Source organism: Vigna unguiculata, chromosome 6, assembly GCF_004118075.2.
Source record: "Vigna unguiculata cultivar IT97K-499-35 chromosome 6, ASM411807v1, whole genome shotgun sequence".
NCBI classification, from domain to species: domain Eukaryota; kingdom Viridiplantae; phylum Streptophyta; class Magnoliopsida; order Fabales; family Fabaceae; genus Vigna; species Vigna unguiculata.
The window spans coordinates 10,915,381-10,931,116 of record NC_040284.1 but is presented as its reverse complement, the minus strand read 5'-3'; the positions used below and the strand labels follow the sequence as shown (position 1 = coordinate 10,931,116).

The 15,736-nt window shown below is 35.1% G+C and overlaps 1 non-coding gene and 1 pseudogene across 1 annotated transcript; both read left to right on the top strand.

The window, feature by feature from the left end:
• The first annotated feature begins 9,416 nt into the window (after positions 1–9,416).
• LOC114189270 lies at positions 9,417–9,565 on the top strand (annotated as a pseudogene).
• A 5,217-nt stretch (positions 9,566–14,782) lies between these two features.
• On the top strand, positions 14,783–14,942 carry LOC114189274. Its single transcript, XR_003605590.1, has one exon. It is a non-coding gene; the product is annotated as a U1 spliceosomal RNA (small nuclear RNA).
• The last annotated feature ends 794 nt before the right edge of the window (positions 14,943–15,736 follow it).

The window sequence follows — 15,736 nt, the reverse complement described above, 5'->3', positions numbered from 1 at the left end:
GTTACGAAATTCAACATGTTGCTTTTCAAATCAATCGGTTGATTTCACTTCAAGTGAAATCAGTCGATTAAAAGATAAATCAACTGATTGAATTTGTTGCAGTTTAAGACTACTGCAGCCAACTTTTAACCTGTTGAAAAACCATTCAACAAACTAAAAGAGACATTTTAACCTGTTGAAAAACCATTCAACAGATTAAAAACACAATAAAGACCAAACTACATCTAATTAATGCTACAAGGTCTACAATATGAATTACAAACAACAAATACACTTTCATAATGATGTAACTACATGGAGAGCACACGTTCCAGCCTTGATCAACATGGATATCATCACATCTCCTTTCCTTCATCAATGTAGGATTCATGTCAATGGTAATGGCTTCAAGATAGTTCAAAAGAGCTTCATTCAATCTTCATCAAATCTTCAAGAAGCAAACCACCTTGGCTTCTCATGTCAACAATCTCCCCTTGATTTGATGAAGCCAGCCTCTATCTTCTTTCATCTATCTTCTTCTATCTTTCATTGCAAAATGCTTCCATTTATTGGATACCAATTGAATTGATGAAGTTACACCTTAGCTTGAAACTTGTGAACCTGAAAAACATTTACAGTAGCAATACACACAAGCTAACAAGCACACAAGTATGCACATGCTCCCCCTATCAATAATATGGGATCAATTTTAGATTTGATTTTAATCCAATTTTAATGCTTCTACTTAGTTCAATGTGATCAATTATCCATTTTCCAATTTTTCTCCCCCTTTGGATTCATCAAACATAACTAATGCATAAAGAGAACAAGCATTGCAAATCCTTATATTAATATTTGAACACAATACAGAAAGCACAAACTGAAACAGAGAAGAAAAAAATCATAAAGCTGATATAATCAGCCGACTGAAACGAAAAACAACCAACTGAAACTGACAGAGCTGAAACTGAAAAAGCACAAACACATGGATACAATGCATGATCCTAAACAACCACCACACTCAGTCATCTTGAGGATCATTTCTGGTCTGGAATGAGTTCAACATATCATGGATATCATTGCAATAGTTGTGATGTGCATGTTGTGATACATTGAGCTCATGCAGTTGATTCAACACCATCCTCTCAAAATGTGAGTACATAGGGCCTCTATCCTCTGGAGGGGAATCAAGTTCATGGGTCTAGTAGTTGGTTCTTTCTCTTGATTTGTACCACTTGGGCCAGCTTCATGGTCATGTGCACCACCAACTACAACACCAGCAGCTGTCCATGCATTTCCCACCTTAAGAAAACCCATTTGTGTAGATTTTGGTTGGAGGTATGGTTCAACAGTCCAGTTAACTCTTCTAGCTCATCCTCTACATCAATTCCAAAGTATTCCATAAATTTAGACACCAAAATCACATATAGCAGCCTAAAATCCATGAGCCACTTTGCCTTGAGCATGTGATCACGAAACACATAGATCCAATCCACTTGAATGTTATGTTGAATACAATACATGAGTATCAAATCTCCTTCATTCAATGTTGAATGGTTGCTACCACGTGGAACAAGGATTTTTGTGACAATCATACCAAGCAACCTTTGATCCACCTTAAGACCACCAACATGGAAGTGCTTGATTTCAGCAGCAGGATTCCTCAAGCATTGGCCATAGTAATGCATCTTGTTGAATTCTGCAAGAGCCCCGGTTTCACCTTTCCTCACTTGCACACCCCTTGATTTGAGTCCAACCACATCTTTCCAAGCTCTCTTGTTGATCTCCATCCGAACACCCTTGATGCTGGACAACAGGACATCATTTTTAAAGTCCAAGTTGGTGAAAAACACCTTCACCAAGTCTGGATAGATTTTCCCTGAAAGTTCAAGGAATGTATTCAACTTTTGATGCTTTAGTTGTTGGAATAGACTCTCAAAGCCTTCAGCCCTTAGCCATGAGAACCTCAACACCTTAGGAATGCTGATCTGCTTCCTATTCATCTCAATGAGGAACACTTGAATGTTGTCCTCATGATCCTTAAACCATGCTTCAATTCTTCCATGGCTTTCATGATTTGGAGACCTTGTGGTAGGAGGAGTGGAGTGTTCATCATCATATTGGATAGCCCTTTGGGAACGACGAGGCATGATAAGTGTTGATATGGTTGTTTCTAAGAGATGTATGATGCAAATGCAGCAATACAAGTGCAGTATTTATAATTGAACAAGCTGGTTTTCAGAAACAGTTGCTTAAATGGTCCAAATTTTTCTAATTAATTCATTTAGGTTACCCAAACCAGTTTAATGTAGTCCAAAGCAGTATCTCATGCATTCATGATGTTTTCAATGTGTTTTTATGAGTGAATCAATCAGTTCAGATCATGTGAACTGCATGCACATTGGAATTGTACACTAAACATGATTTTTGGTCAAACAAATCAGTAAAAGCAACACATGGTTGATGAAATGGGCAGTTTAGAGCAGATAGTAGCTGACAAAAAGATGCTTTCTTTAATTGGGTCAGCTTAACAATTCAAATCGTGAGTAAATGCACAGTTTAAGTAAAATCAACACGTTGAAAAACATAATCAGTCGATTAAAACAACATCAGAGCATCAGAGATTAAAAATAGAATCTGGTTAAGTGAAATCAGCTGACTGATTTTGAAAATCAATGAATTGAAAATCGTAAAATTGAACTTTATTTTTCCAAATTCAGTTTTAATGACATCAACATACTGAATTGTGAAAACAACGGATTGAAAATGATAGCAGATCAATTTTTCATCATTCAGTGGCAGTTTAAGTGAAATAAACATGTTGAAATACATAATCAACAGGTTGACAAATCATGTTTTTGCAAACAGAGGCAGATTTAAGTGAAATCAACACGTTAAAATGAAAATTCAACAGGTTGAATATGACAGTTTTCAAATTTTGCATACAACAGCAGATATTTATGAAACCAATACATGAGTACATAAGATTAACATGCTACAAACACATCATACCACATTCTTGATGTCTAATATGCCTAGTGTAGTTCTTAGCTTGTTAAACTTATCTCTAGCCAATGGTTTTGTAAACGAATCCGCCAATTGATTTTCAATTTTAACAAATTTGATTTCACAATCTCCCTTTTGAACATGATCACGAATGAAATGATGCCTAATCTCTATATGCTTGGTTTTAGAATGTTGTATTGGATTCTTGGTTAAGTTGATGGCATTATTGTTATCACAATACAAAGGTACCTTACTTAGCCTTTCACCATAGTCCAAAAGTTGATGTTTCAACCATATGATTTGTGCACAACTATGTCCATCAGCAATATATTCAGCTTCAACTGTGGAGAGTGTTACACATGCTTGCTTTTTGCTATTCCATGAGATTAGACTTGATTCAAGCAAATGGCAAGTACCACTTATGCTTTTCCTATCCAATTTGCACCCTGCATAGTCCGAATCTGAAAAGTCACTAAGATTTATGTTAGAATCACATGGATACCATAAACCAACATTGGTTGTTCCTTTGAGGTACTTTGGAATCCTTTTTGCAGCCTTAGAGTGTGATTCCTTTGGATTTGCTTGAAACCTAGCACATAAGCATACTCCAAACTGAATATCTGGTCTACTTGCTGTAAGATAGAGCAAAGACCCAATCAACCCTCTATATTTGGTTAAATCTACTGGTTGGCCAGCCTCATCTGCATCCATAAGACAATTTGTTACAATTGGAGTGGCAGCTTCCTTGCAATCCTCCATTTTGAACTTTTTTAACAAGTCAAAATAGTATTTTGATTGGTTTTAAAATGTTCCATGCTTAAGTTGCTTGACTTGCAACCCTAGAAAGTAGGTAAGCTCACCCATCATGGACATCTCAAATTCTCCCTGCATAGCTGCAACAAACTCTTCACATAATGTGTTATTATTTGAACCAAAGATGATATCATCAACAAACACTTGAACAAGTATAACATCATTATCATGTTTTCTAATGAAGAGTGTTTTAGCCACTGCACCTCTAGCATAACCTTTTGATAACAGAAAATTGCTTAGCCTTTCATACCATTGTCTTGGTGCTTGTTTCAAACCATATAAGGCCTTTTTCAATTTGAAAACATGGTTAGGATAGAGATGATCCTCAAATCCAGGAGGTTGTGATACATACACTTCTTCATTTAGGAAACCATTCAAGAATGCACTTTTCATATCCATTTGATGCAATTTAAAGTTACACATACAAGCATATGCTAAGAGTAATCTCACAACTTCTAGCCTAGCTACAGGTGCATAAGTTTCATCAAAATCAATGCCTTCTTCTTGATTATAACCTTTAACAACTAGTCTATCTTTGTTTCTTATAATATTACCATCTTCATCCATTTTGTTTCTAAAAACCCATTCAGTTCCAATTATATTCATATCATCAGTTTTAGGCACTAGAAACCATACATCATTTCTTGTGAATTGATTGAGCTCATCTTGCATAGCCACAATCCAATTACTATCATTCAAAGCATCATTCACATTCTTAGGTTCAATTTGAGATACAAAAGTAACATGTTCACAAAATACAATCCTACGTCTAGTAGATACTCCTTGTTTGATATCACCTATGATGTTGTCCTTTGATAAACCTCTAGGTTGGATCCAATCCTTGGGCAAGTTGCTATCTGCAGCTATTTCAGTCGACTGTTTTTCCTTTTCAGCTGATTGATTTCCTGCAGCAGTGGGTTTTTTTGCTACAAAAATAAACTCCTGCATTAGATCTTCCTCATCTGCATTCTTTGACACTTGATCTTGCACCTTTGGGTTAGTTTCATCAAATACAACATGCATAGACTCTTCAACAATCATCAATCTCTTATTATAGACTCTATATGCATGACTTTGTGTAGCATAGCCTAAAAAAACACCTTCATCCGCTTTTGCATCAAATTTGCCAAGACTTTCCTTGCCATTATTTAATATGAAGCACTTACATCCAAATAATTTTAGGTGACTTAAAACAGGCCTCCTCCCTTTGAAAAGCTCATAGGGGGTTTTCTTCAAAATTGGCCTGATCAACACTATTTAAAACATAACAAGCAGTGTTGACTGCATCAACCCAAAAATACTTAGGTAGTGAGTTTTCATTCAACATAGTTCTAGCTAGTTCCTCAAGTGACCTGTTTTTCCTTTCAACAACACCATTTTGTTGTGGGGTTCTTGGTGCAGGAAAATTATGATTAATGCCATGCTTTTCCCAAAAGTGTTCAAACTTTTCATTTTAGAATTTCCCACCATGGTCACTTTGAATAGAAACTATCTTGGAACTCTTTTCATTTTCAAGCATCTTGGCAAGTCTTTTAAGGGCATGAAAAGTGTCATTTTTGGAAGCTAAGAACAAAGTCCATGTGTACCTAGAAAAATCATCAACAATGACTAATGCATAAAGATTGCCACCAAGGCTAATGGTTCGAGATGGACCAAATAGATCCATTTGAAGCATCTCTAAAAGTCTTTCAGTTGAAACAACATTTTTGGATTTAAAAGAGACCTTAGTCTGTTTTCCTTTATGACATGCTTCACACACTCTATTCTTCTCAAACTTGAGTTTTGGTATTCCTTCAACCAGTTGTTTTCTATTCAGCCGATTGAAATGCTACATGTGTGTGTGACAAAGTCTTTTATGCCATAACCAAATGTCATCCTCTTCTGTAAGCAAACAATGGATGCTAAATGATGCATGATGCAGGTCAAATAGATACATATTATTGACTCTTTTGCCTATCAAAACAATATTACCATGTGCATCATATATCAAACAACTATTTGGTTCAAACATGACTTTAAAGCCTCTATCACATAGTTGACTTATACTTATCAAATTGTGTTTGAGTCCTTCTACCAGCAACACATTCTTGATGTTGAAAGAAGATCCATTGCCTATGACTCCATTTCCAATGATTTTTCCTTTGTTGTTGTCTTCATAGGTTACAAACCCTTCCTCCTTCAACTCCAACTTTGCAAATTTGGTCTTATCTCCTGTCATATGTCTCGAACAACCACTATCAAGGTACCACAAATCTTTCTTATCACCTTTCATGACCTGCAAAACAGATTTGGATTACTTGGTACCCTTTGATAGATCGGGTCTATCATGGTTATGCCTTTCTAGATCCTTTTGGGATCCATTTCATAATCCCTTTAGGAACATCATATTTTCTAGCATGACAGTTCTTAATAACATGACCTCTTTGCATACAGTATTTGCATGAAATGAATGGCATGTCACTTGGCATACTTTTTGAAAAGAAACTAGAGAACTTCTTGGTTTTCTTTTGAAAAGAAGGATTGAAACCAAGTCCAGCTTTGCCAAACACACAGTTTTGAGAACCAAGAACAACCTCTAAGTTTGCTTCCCCTCTTGTGAACCTTGCACAGGTCTTTATAAGGTATTTCACTTGAATTTTCAAAACTGTGCAGTTTTCACAAGGTTTTTAGCCGATTGATTTCTAAAACAATCGGTTGAATTACTATAAATCATTTCTAAATATTTTTAAATCAACTATTTCTTTTTTGAGTTGGCTAACTCTGTTTTTCAGCCAGTTGTTAAAGCCTTTCAATCGATTGTTTAATGCAGAAATCTTGTTTGCTTCATTATGCAACTCTTCAAAATCATGCAACAATTGATTATAGTTATTTATGTCTAGAGAACTTACTTGGCTTGAGGAGGGTGACTCATAACCAGCCATGAGCCATAAGTTGGCTTATTCACTCTCATCTTGTGAGGAGCTACTTGTTGTTGAATCATCATTATCCTCCCATGCAATGTATGCACGTTTCTCCGTTGGCTTCTTCTCCTTTGGCTTCTTCTCCTTTTTCCTATCAACACTCTTCTCCTTTTCTTTGTTAGCATTTGGACATTCAGTTTTGATATGTTCTTGTTTTCCATAGTTATAACATGTAAAATTAGAAGAGTTTGATTCATTGTGTTTGGAAGTATACCTCTTGGGATTACCTTTGATACCTTTCCTTTTGAGATACTTACCAAACCTCTTGACAAGGAGATTCAAGTTCTCATATTCACTTGATTCAGCCACCTCATTCTTGGGTTCCTCATTCTTCTTCGTGCTTGTCTTCAAGGCTATGTTCTTTACCTTTTTCTCACTTGACTCAAGCTCATTAAGCCTTTGCATCTCAATCCCATGCTCCCTAAGCTTGCCAAACAATGTAGCTATAGTCAAAGTGGATAGATCTCTTATTTCTGAGATAGTAGTGACCTTTGGTTGCCAAGATCTATCAAGACACTTCAGCACCTTGATGTTTAACTCTCCTTTGTCAAATTCCTTACCCAAACCCATGAGATGGTTGACTATGTGAGTGAATCTCTTTTGCACATCCGCTGTAAATTCTCCTTGTTTCATCTTGAATAGCTCATACTCTTGAATCAAGGCATGCTTCCTTGCTCTCTTAACATCATTAGTTCCTTTATGAGTCACTTCAAGAACCTCCCACATTTTCTTGGACCTCTTGCATTGTGAAACACGAAAAAACTCATCCATTTTGAGAGATGAACTGAGGATATTTTTTGCATTGCAATCATATTGAGCTCTCCTCCTTTCTTCCTCATTCCATTGAGTCCATGGCTTATCAACCTGCACATTTTCAACAGTATGCTTAGGAGTATATGGTCCATTTATGATTGCATCCCATATCCCTTGATCTATTGATTCAATAAAGATTTCATCCTAATTTTCAAAAATTGGTAATTAATGCCACTAAACATAGGGGGTCTATGAATTGAGGCACCTTCAGCAAAGGGTAACTTGTTTTCAACGATTTCAAGTAGTTCAAAACAGATTTAGGACCTTACTTGATCAAATTTCAAGTACCTAACTCTGATACCAATTGTTAGTTTTGAAATGATTGAAAAGCCAAGAAGGGGGGGTTGAATTGGCTAGTTAAAAATTTAGGCTATCTTTGCAAGCTAAAAACAACCTTTAATTGAATCAAATAGATCACCAAGTTAGGATGCAAAAGGTGCTGGATAATATACTTTCAGTCGATCAAAAACAGAGTTAACAAATTGATTTTAGTAAACAAATTATATTCTGGTATAATCAATCGATTGAAAAAGGAAAGCAGTCGACTAAAATACTGGGAAAAATGCAGAAATACAAATTTGAGATTTAAATCAGAAACAATGCACAAGAATGATCAAGACAGGTTCTAAATGATTATACATACATGCTCAATGCTGTAAATGTCATGAAAACATGCAAGATCATGAAAAAGATTATTAAAGCACAAGTTCTTTAAACTTTAAAATGAAAATGCATGAGAGAAAGGTCAGAGAAGAGAGGAGACACAATATTTTTATATTGGTTCACTCAAACTTGAGCTACATCCAGTTTGTCAAGGCAACTTGAGCTTGACTTTGCACTATTTCAAAAGATTTACAAAGTATCCACCCTTACACTTCCAAAATATGAAAAAACACCACAGAAGACTCTTGAATCACACAAGAATCACACCAGCATAGCAAGAACCCTCTTCCAGACCTAGAAAACCACTAGGCACACACACAAAGCTTGAGAAAGATCAAACCTGAGTGGTAGCACAACTCAGTCTACCACAAACCACTTTCTCCAAGCTTCAAACCAAGCCAAAAGTTCCAAGAATTAATCCAAGATCAATATTCCACTGCTGCAAACTGTATGATCACGAAGGACAAAGTTTCCACAAGTTTCTAGAACAAAATCATGCTAAAAAATGATCAACAAACCTCTCTTTCAAAAAATACAACTTATATAGTCAAACTGTTACAAAATTCAACAGGTTGATTGTCAAATCAATCGGTTGATTTCACTTGACTTAAGTGAAATCAGTCGATTAAAAGATAAATTAACTAATTGAATTTGTTGCAGTTTAACTAATTTTCGCTTTTTATTTCAGGTTGAGTTTCCTATCTTTATCATTTCTTAGTCTATCGTTCTTTTGGGATAGATTATCTACCCTATTCGAGAACACCTTAAAAGTATGATGAGTTATTCTTGTATAAGTATAAATAGTAAAACTAATATAATAATCAAACAAAACACATTTGTATAATTACAAGAAGAATATAGATACCGATGTTAATATATTTTTTTGTGCTAACCTTAATAGTTGTGCAATATCGAGATTAAATTTAATGACAATTATGTTTTAAAAGGAATTATTTTTAATTATAAAACTTGTTTATATTTTTATTTTCGAAAAAAAGAAACTCAAATGCTTCTTTAATATGATATTAAAATAAGGTATAGATCAAATAAAGAGACACACCAAGTAACTTAGGGATGTTGATTCTAATTTTAAAACTACTTTGCCTAACCCCACATCGAAAGTTTTAGTGGTTGAAATAGGAAGAATACACTACAAAAGCGAGATGTGTGATACCTTAGAACATACTTACCTGGACAGAGTCAATAGATGATCATGAAGGTTTATGGCCTAGAGTAGTGACTTTCATTGCACTTGGAAGCAGTGCTCCTCTAAGTTTTGTTCTAGTGACAGAGCCTACGTCATAATTTGTGGCAGTGGGGCGCAACCCCTTCTAATATCAAGTTAAAATTTTAACTTCAATGTTTGGAATCTAATTTCATATTTTTAGTTGAGATGTTTTCATTACTATGTGTTAATGATCGTGTTGTTAATGTTGTTTATTTTTTAATAAAGGTGACAATAAGAATCATTGCAAAAAAGATATTACGTGTTTGAATGACAACACATAATATTGTGGTAGTTATTCGTGAGAAGAAAACAAAGGCATCCATGATTAGAAATTCTTTATTATTATAATCTAGGGAAATATTCTTACGGGAAAGTTGAGAAGAAAGTAAACATGTGTTAAAAAACTATAGGACCATAGGCAACAAACATTTGCATGAGGTGGGATCATAATCCCTAATCAACTCACAAAGTGAAATCTAACTTGAAAACTACACAATTAAATACATAACATAATCAAAACCTCATTAGCACAACATTCTTAACCGACGGCGAAGCATTCAAGAATATAAAAACTAATACCATTACAATTTATTACGAATTTTATACCTTTCATAATGATTCACTTTGAAAGCATATAAATTATTAATTTACATCGAAGTATCACACATGAAACTCTTGATAGTGATAAAAACTTCAAATAGCAAAAAAGTTAATCATGACTAAGTTAAAACCTTTATTTTTTTCACATTTTACATTTCATCTTACATTTCATTTTATTATAATTAATTAATTTTATTGAAAAATACTTTACACTATTCTTTATATTATTCGTTGAATGTAATAGTTTGAATGTAATTAATTTTTATTTTTAATGATCTTTTATAATCTTTTAGTATATTTTTTAAGAATATAAATTATTTTATTTATACTTAAAATGCTTTATTAGTTGTAGTTATACAACATATTTTCTGTTTGATTATCATTAGCGGTGGCAATTAGGGCTAGGCCCGGCGGGCCGGCCCACAAGCTCGCACATATTACGCGGGGCGGGCCTAGAAATTGAACCTGCAAGCCCGATCTGGCCCGGCCCGCATAGGCCCGCGGCCCGCATAAAAATTGAGTTACTGCACATGCACTTTTGTGTACTGCTGTGAGAGTGAGAAACCAAGCAACCCGTAAAGCAAAAGCATTCTGCCCCTTTCCTCACTTTCCTCTGCCTTAAAAATGCAATCTGTTCTTGAGCGCACACTGCTTCCATCCAATTCATGCCGCTGACCAACCCAATCACGGCCAACGTCGCTGCTGCCGAACGGTCTCCTTCCACCGACGACGACCACTATGCACCGCGAGCCACAAGAGCGCACCTTGAACCACAGGAGCGCACCTCTCCACCCTTTCACGAGTCACGCCCACCGCAGCGCAGCGGAGGAACTTCTCCCTCCATCCCTTTCATGATTCGTGGCCATCGCGGTGCAACTTCTCCCTCCATCCCTTTCACCCGATTCACGGCCACCGCGGCGTAGCCCAGGAGCTCCTTCATCCCTCTCACGATTCACGACCACCTCCACCCTTTTCTTGATTCCCGGCCATCGCGGCGTAGTAGCGGCTCTCCTTGACCATTTTCACGGTTCACGGTGGTCACCGCACCGCAAGCCATTCACGGTCGTCACCGGGCTAGCCATTCACGGTCGTCACCGCACCAGCAATCACACAGGTTTTGAGTCTTCCCTTCGATTTCATTTTTGTTGCTTTCTATGAATCTACAATAGCTTGTATGTGTGTGTTGCTTTACATTATTACTGCTTGAAATGTGTGTTCATTTCATTGTTGTTGTGTGTTTCCATTGCCCCTGCTCAATTGCTGGCTGCTACTAATTTGGTTTGGTAATGTGTGTATTGTATCAAGAAATTGAATTAGATTAATTTAGAAACAAGAATGGCTGATAAGGACGATGTTAACATACCTCTTTGTGAAAATGAAATTGAAGAAGATGATACTGAAAAACAGTCTGAAACGGTTGAGGTTGATAGAAGGAGAAATAAGGCTAACACATCTGATTGTTGGAGGTATTTTAGTAAGTTTGGGGAGGATAAGGATAAGGCAAAGTGTAATGGTTGCAACAAAGTTTTTGCGTGTGGTGGAAGAAAATATGGAACTTCACATTTGAATCGGCATATTATGAAGTGTGGTAAAATCAAAACTGAAGATATTGGTCAAATGATGTTAGATATGCAAGGAAAATTGAAGGCAAAGAAAATAGATCAATCAGTGCACCGTCAGTTGTTGTGTGAACTGATTGTTAGGCACAATTTGCCTTATAAATTTGTTGAGTATCCTGAACTTAGAAACTGGATTAGGTACTTGTGTCCTGATGCAGTTATGGTTAGTAGAAACACTATTAGGGCAGATATTGGGAGACTCTATGACAAAGAAAAGTTAATTCTTAAAACTCTGCTTCTTTCGATTCCTAGTAGGATATGCTTGACTTCTGATATGTGGACATCTATTAACACTGAGGGATTCATAGCTTTGACCGCCCATTTTGTGGACTTGAGTTGGAAACTAAATAGCAAACTTCTTAACTTTTGTCACATGCCCCCCCCCCCCTCCCCCCCTACATAGGTTTTGAGTTGTCTAAGAAAGTTTATGAACTTTTGCAAGAGTGGGGATTAGAGAAAAAGGTTTTTTCTATCACTTTGGACAATGCTTCGGCAAATGATGTGCTTCAAAATTCCTTGAGAACTCAACTTAATCTACATAATGGCTTGATATGTAGTGGGGAATTCTTTCACATTCGTTGATGTGCACACATATTGAATTTGATTGTGCAAGAAGGATTAAAGGTGCTAGGCAATACTCTAGATCAAATTTGAAATAGCATCAAGTATATTAGGGGGTCAGAGACTAGAACTTTAAAATTTAAACAATGTCTTGACAAATTTGATGACATTGATTATTCATGTAGATTCTGTCTTGATGTCCCTACACGATGGAACTCAACATACTTGATGCTCAAAGGTGCCTTAAAATATCGACGTGTTTTTGGAAGCTTGCCAATGGTTGACAAAAGTTACAAATATTGTCCTTCAGAGGAAGAGTGGGACAGGGTTGAAAAAATTTGTAGGTTTTTAATGCTTTTCTATGATATGATAACCTTAATTTCTGCCACAAGCTATCCCACATCAAATTTGTATTTCTTACAAGTTTGGAAGATTCAAAGTTTGTTGATGGAGAATGTTAAGGATGGAGATGATGTAATAAAGAATATGGCTGAATTAATGATGGTTAAGTTTCAAAAGTATTGGGATGAATATAGTGTTGTGCTTGCTTTTGGGGCAATTTTAGACCCGAGAATGAAACTACAAACATTGGCCTACTGCTTTGAAAAGATTGATCCTCTTACTCCTGAATTCAAGTTGGCAAAAATCAAGGACAAGTTGTACAAACTTTTTGCTAAATATAGTAAAAGTTTGCCAACAACAACATCAACAAATGTTCTAAAGCGCAAACAAGGACAATCTTCTTCTTCCTCATCCGCTTCTCTTCCACATCTAAGCCTATTTGATGTAAGTTTAACTTAACTTGAATGTATTTTGTATGGAATTCTTCATATTGATGTTACTAACTTATTTATTCATTATTTTGTTAATAGGAATTAAAAGAGTGTGATAGTGAATTAGGTAATAGAATTGGAAAGAATCAACTTGAGACATATTTGGAGGAACCAAATCTAGGTTTTTGATTTATGGAGCACATGGATGTCTTGGAATGGTGGAAAAATAATAGTTTAAGATTTTCTGAGCTATCAATAATGGCTAGAGATCTCTTAAGCATCCCAATAACAACTGTGGCATCAGAATCTTCTTTTAGCATTGGGTCTCGGATCCTTAACAAATATAGGAGTCGACTCTTGCCCGAGAATGTCGAATCCAATATTTGCCTTTCTAGTTGGAAGCATGGTTTTGTTGAGGGTAATCATTTGATTCTTACTTTCTATTATTTTTATTGTCAAGTAAATTCATTCCTACTTACTATTTATTTTTTTGGTTTGAATATATGCAGAAGATGTAGAAAATATTACTTACAAAAATGTGGTGGTAAATGAAGGGTCCTCCGGTGTTGCTTCCAATGTTATAAGCATGGAAGATGAAGAACAATAGACTACAACCATGAAGATGTTTCTATGTTTTGGACTGTTTTTTATTTGAACTTTGTTGGTTTGGTGTTTTCGTGTTCTAGACCACTTTTATGGACTCTTTTATTTTGTTATTGCACTTCATATGATGTCCAGGACTGTTTGTTACACTTGTTTAATGCTCCAAGACTTCATTTGATGGACTGTTTTTTATGTTGTTTATTGCACTTGTCCAGGTTTTGGTTGATTGCACTGTTATAAGACTCCAACAATCATGTTACTACACTGTTTTAAGATTTTACTGCACTGTTTTTATGTCCAGGACTGCTTCAAAATGGTTAGAATGGTTTTAAGTAAAAAAAACTGTCCAAATTGTGCGGGCCAGCCTGCAAGCCAACGTATATGTAGGGTGGGCCAGAGTATGCGGCCCGCATAAAATGTGCGGGGCGAGACGGGCCGGCCCGCGGTGTGGGCCTTATGCAGGTCGGGTCGGCCTGCATTGCCACCCCTAATTATCATTATAAAATTCTAACTTTTAAATCAACGTTAACATTTAAATTTGTGAATTGCAACACATTCAATTCTTTACCATTGAACAACAAGTTGGATGTGTTAAAACATTTTATGTTTTCATCTCTGATAATAAATTTGTTTCCAAACTTTGTAAAATTTTGAAAACTTTTTTCCTTTATTTGTTTTCACTTTTTATTTCAAGTGGAGTTTCCTGTCTTTAACATTTCTTAGTCTATCGTTCTTTTAGTATAGATTCTCTATCTTATTCGAGACCACCTTAAAACTCTGATGAGTTATTCTTGTATAAGTATAAATAGTAAAACTAATATAATAATCAAACAAAAAATAGTTGCATAATAACTACAGCAATTGAGATAAGGATCTTAATATATTTTTTTATGCTAACCTTAATAGTTATGAAATATCGAGATCAAATTTAATGACCCTTATGTTTCAAAAGGTATTATTTTTAGTTATAAAACTTGTTTATATTTTATTTTCAGAAAATAGAAACTCAAATGCTTCTTTAATATGATATTGAAATAAGGTATAGATCAAATTAAGAGACACATTCTAATTTTCAAAGTACTTTGCCTAATCGCACATCGAAAGTTCTAGTGGTTGAAGTAGGAAGAATACACTACAAAAGTGAGATGTATGATACTTTACAATATACTTACCTGGACGAGGTCAATAGATGATCATGAAGGTTTATGACCTAGGGTAGTGACTTTCATTGCACTTGGAAGGGGTTCTCCTCTTAGGTTTGTCCTAGTGACAAACCCTACGTCATAATTTGTGGTAGTGGGGTTTGCATTCGCGCAACCCCTTCTGATATCAAGTTAAAATTTTAACTTCAATGTTTGGAATCTAATTTCATATTTTTGGTTGAGATGTTTTTATTATTATATCTTTATGATCGTGTTGTTAATGTTGTTTATTTTTTAATAAAAGTGACTATAAGAATCATTGCAAAAAAGATATTACGGGTTTGAATGACAACACATAATATTGTGGTAGTTATTTGTGAGAAGAAAGTAATGGCATCCATGTTTAGAAATTCTTTATTATTATAATCTAGGGAAATATTTTTACGGAAAATGTCACAAGAAAGTAAACATATGTTAAAAAACTTTAGGACCATAGGCAACAAACATTTGGTTGAGGTGGGACCATAATCCCTAATCAACACACAAAGTGAAATCTAACCCACGACAAAACCTCATTAGCACAACATTCTTAACCTCACGACAAAGCATTAAGGAATATAAAAACTAATTCCATTACAATTTATTACGAATTTTATACCGTTTATAATAATGCATTTTGGAAGCTACGCATATAAATTATTATTTTACATCCAAGTATCACACACGAAACTCCTGATATTGGTAAAAAACTAAAATAACAAAAAAATTAATCATGACTAAGTTAAAACCTTTATTTTTTTCAAATTTTAAATTTTATCTTACATTGAATCTTATTATATTTAATTAATTTTATTGAAAAATACATTATACTATTTTTTATATTGTTCGTTCTTTGAAAGACATTCAATTTATTTTGGAAAACTATTTTATTTTTCCATTCCAATATGAGGGTGATTTTTTTTCTAAAAGTAATAGT